This window comes from Leptosomus discolor, chromosome 7 (genome assembly GCF_034619465.1).
Source record: "Leptosomus discolor isolate bLepDis1 chromosome 7, bLepDis1.hap2, whole genome shotgun sequence".
NCBI classification, from domain to species: Eukaryota; Metazoa; Chordata; class Aves; order Leptosomiformes; family Leptosomidae; genus Leptosomus; species Leptosomus discolor.
This window is the reverse complement of record NC_141397.1, coordinates 988555-992990: the sequence shown is the minus strand read 5'-3', so window position 1 is coordinate 992990 and position 4436 is coordinate 988555. Positions and strand designations below refer to the sequence as shown.

At 50.2% G+C, this 4436-nt stretch overlaps 1 non-coding gene across 1 annotated transcript; it reads left to right on the top strand.

Annotated features, from left to right (window-relative positions):
* Nucleotides 1-4144: 4144 nt before the first annotated feature.
* Nucleotides 4145-4218, top strand: TRNAN-GUU (transfer RNA asparagine (anticodon GUU)). Its single transcript has one exon. It is a non-coding gene; the product is annotated as a tRNA-Asn (tRNA).
* Nucleotides 4219-4436: the final 218 nt, after the last annotated feature.

Here is a 4436-nt window from a genome sequence, read left to right as displayed (position 1 = left end):
CTTGGCTCCTCCATGACAACAGCGTGCGATGGAGCGGGCGGGCGCAGCGGGGCAGCACTGGGTCCCCGCTGGCGGCGAAGGCAGACCCCGCCGCAGCCGCCACCGTCCCCACCGGCGCGGCGGAGAGGAGCCCGACGCCCCGCTGCCGGGGCGGAGCCGCCGCCGCCCTCCTCCTCCTCCTCCTCCTCCTGCCGCCGCCGGCGGGCGGCCCCAGCGCTCCGCTCCCCGCCCCGCCCCGGTGGGTCCCGCCGGGCTGAGCCCGGGGCCGGCGGCTGAGGGGGCGGCGGCGCCTGGCTGCTGCCCGGGGGGGGGCCCTGGGGCGGCGCTCCGCGGAGGAGCGGCGGGCAGGGCGCTGGGCCTGCCCGGGACGCGGGTGGCGGCGCTGGGTTCTCTCCGAGTCGGGCGGGTTTCGGTCGGTTCTGGCTCCTGGGCTGGCAGCGGGGCGGCCCGGTGGCGCCGCGCAGGGAAGCCGGGGCACGGTCGCGGGTTTACGGGGGGGAAAGAAAAAAAAAGAAGAAAAAAAGAAAGAAAGGCGCGTGTTGCGGGTGAAACGCTGCAGCGTTACAAGGGGAAGCGCCGCGGGCCGGTGCCTGTGCCGTGGCGGGGAAGGACCGTCCTTGCCTTTCCCTGACCCCCGAACCGCTTTTCTGGCAGCTCTGCAAGTCCTTGGGGTTGGTTATTCGTTTAATAGTGCGTGAAAAAATAATTGGGGGGGGAAAAAAAAAATTAGTATTTGGAAGAAAATCGGGAAGTTGCACACTGCAAGCAAAGATTTATTTTCAAATATTATCTGGAAAACAGAAGAACCTCAAGCGTTGTGCACGTACAATGTACATGCAAAACTGGAGTTCCGAGTATTCTGATGTGCGCTGTCACGGTATATCAGAGTGTGTCCCGTTTCCACCCAACCAATACCTTCCCTACCTGCCAACATACCATCTGGTTTCTCCCGTTCCATTCCCTCTGTTAAGTCATTCGCTTTTGCAGCAATATTTTTAGATAACAAAACCACCTCACTGGTGCGCAGGTTTATTCTCTCAGGGAGAGAGGGAAAAAAAGGTACCAGATAAACCCCCAAGTGTACAGATCTGTAGTTACTGGGCTGTTTTTTTTCTAAAAAAAAACCCAAAACCAAACCAAGGCAAACAAACAAAAACCCCAAACAAACCAACCCCACAAACCAGGTCGTAGTATGGATTCTTTCACTCTATAAAAGAAGAACTCCCATTCAGGTATTATCTTTTGGTCATGCATCATTCAACAAACGAAGCCTTCTCAAAGCCACCTTACTGTGACCAGACTGTTATTTGCTAGGATATTCCTGTTAGCGCTTGTCTGTCTTCGTCCCTGTTTCACACACACTCAAGGGACAGCTGCAAGCGTCCCACACTGTGAGGAGCAACTTAAAGGTTTTTAACAGCTTCTCTGACTGGAAGTATTTGCTGGAATATTTTCTGCTCATTAATGATTCCTAACAGTCTTATGAAAGGTGTCTTCCCCGCCATCACAGAGGACCGCAGATACTCATTTGTTTTCATAACCAATGCGGATTTTGAGGGGGAAAACCCGACGACAGGAGGAAAGAGTCGATGATGCTGGGCTGTACTGCCTCGGGGTTTTAAAAACAGCCCGACTATCTTCGGGAATCAGTTGGCGAAAGGACTAGAGGGGTGGCAAGGAAACAACCTCGCATCTGAGACCTCCTCGCCATGTGGGGGTGAGAGGCTCTGGGGTCAGCGTCAAGGGGAGGCTGCACAAAGCACACCGTTGGTCGGTTGGGTTCTCTGGGTTGTCGGGTGTCAAGGCAAAAGGCACCGATAATTCGAACTACCGTTGCTTTTGTAGGTGTCACTGTTCCCCAAGGAGAACGGAGCCTTGGCGTGGGACGAGAGGCAGCGCTTGGACAATACCGGAGCCGCTTCGGAACGGGCATTAAGGGCGTTCCTGGGGATGGCCGGCTGGTGTCGCCTGTGGATTATACATCTGGGGTTACTGGCTAAACCCTTACACGAAGCGATAAAGGGGGTCGGAAATGTGCTTGAATGGACACAGTCTAGTGGCCGTTCTGGCCCCGGGATTGCCTCATTTGGAAAAACCATCTGAACTTGTCGTACAGGAAGGGCAACGTGTGGCTCTGGGGGGGGTTAACTCAGAAAACGGGATCACAGAAGAGACCTGTAGGATATTTCTCTAAGGAACTGGGCCAAGTAAAGGGTGGCCTTCGTGTTTATGGGCGGTCACACGTAATTCAAGAGGCCAGAAAGGTGACATTGGGGCAAAAGATTATTGTGCAGGTACCTCGTGCTGTTACTGCTGCCCTGGAACAAAAGCGGGGACACTGGTTGTCTCCTAGCAGAATGATGAAATATTGGGTGATTTTGCTGTAACAAGATGATGTTGAATTAAAGAAGAAGATGATGTTGAATTAAAGGTTGCGACAGCCTTAAACCCAGCAACCTTGTCACCCTCATCAGGGAACAAGGAACCGGCCTGTGATTGCTTCACCACTATAGAGCAAGAGTCTTCCAGCGGGAGTGGTGTAAAAGGTGTGCCTGTAGAGGATGCAGAAATGACTCTGTATGTGGATGGAAGCAGTTTTATGAGAGAAGGGAAGAGAAAATCAGGGTATGCCGTGGTTTCAGAAGAACAGGTAGTGGAAGCCAAGTACTCCCGAGTGGGACAGCCGCACAAAAGGCAGAATTGATTGCCTTGATGAGAGCGTTAGAACTGGCTACAGGAAAGTGAGCAAACCCAGGGACTGATTGGAAATATGCTTTTGGTGTAGTCCATGCTCATGGAGCCACATGGAAGAAAATATCCCAGTGGATAGGAAAACACTGGGATGGGAAACTAAATCCTGTGGTCCGTGAGACTGGAGAGAGGCAAACTTCAGTGTCACAACGGACATTTGGTGGAGTAAAAGATAAGGACAATGTAAGCATTAATGATAAAGGAGGTGACCTCTCCTGCTGCCTCTGAGGAACTGGAAGAGTGCTCCACTGGGTTTCGGGCCTCAAAGCCACCCAACGTGTTTTCACTCATGTATGATTGCCACTATTTTTGTGCAGTTCAGTGTTTCGGAACCTCTCCAAAATAGTCAGTAAAGTATTAAATATGCCTCGGTTGGTTGGCAAGTACTTGACTAGGTTACCTGCTGCTGCTGGAGGGAGGGTGCCCCGCTGGAGGGAGGGTGCACTGAGAATACCCCAGCTCCGCAGAGACGCTGGTGAGCTGTCCTCGTTCACCAGCCTCCCCCTCCTGGTCTCAGCTGCTGTCGCTGCTCCAGCAGTACTTTAGAGAGTGGAACTGGGCGATTCTAAAAGTGGAACCAGCTATAAACGAGCAATGGGATTTATGACTTAAGAGCAAATACAGAAATGGGAAGGTGTGACTAGTTTATGGGACAGAAGCTAAAATGGGAAATCAAAGTAAGAGAAGCTTTATTTGTGAAGGAAGAAATGAAATTGACTGTTAGGGATGCCAGTGCAAAAATACACTTTTTTGAAATTATTAAATGTCGTGATTTTTCCAACCAACTGATATTTATACACTTGATTCTATAATATTCTTTTAGGAGTGAAAATCAAGCTGGATTAGCAATGGAAGAAGACAGTTTCTATAAAGAGATCTCCAGAAGGTCATTTCTCGCTGAGCTTGATGTAACTCTGGATCCTCCGAGCTGTGCTGATTTCCCAAGTTCCTTTAAAGGAGTTTGAAATTTGGTGGAACTGGGCATGCTTGGCTGAGGTCAGGGAGGAACATATCCTCATCTGTTGATTTTGATGGAGATCAAGCCTTTGGAGGAGGGCTCTTTTCTCACTACTGGTAGGGAGAACCTCCCACCCAATATAATTTCTCCAATAAGAATAATTTTATTTATCTTCCATTGTAATTTCTCACTGGAATTTGCAGGGCGCTGTGGAGAAGTTTCTGCATTTAAACACTGAATTATTCAGATCCTAACGAAATAATCGACTACAATGACACATTGGATTGGAAGGTTTTGTCAGCTCAAAAGTTTCTAGGATGTAGTGAGATCTAGTGCAGAGCATCTCTGCTGCTTGGAATCAATGTTTTTAGGAAGGTGATTTTATTTTAGGAAGGAAAAATTATTTTTTATTACAAAGAGAGCCCTAAGGAGGGAGTCCCTGTGGCGCAATGGGTTAGCGCGTTCGGCTGTTAACCGAAAGGTTGGTGGTTTGAGCCCACCCAGGGACGGTCCCGTCCAACCCAAACCATCCTGGGAAGCCTCAGAAAACAGATTCCCTGTTGGCCTCAGGCTCATTAAAACACTAGTTTGCTGAAGTATCATTATTTAAAGATGAATTTGCACAGAAATAGTTTAATTTGAGCAGCATATTACAGAGCGTTCCTTAGGGTTCGCGTTGTTCTGCTTGTCTGCGTGGTGCTCTGTTGCGTTGCTGTGAGCTCTAATG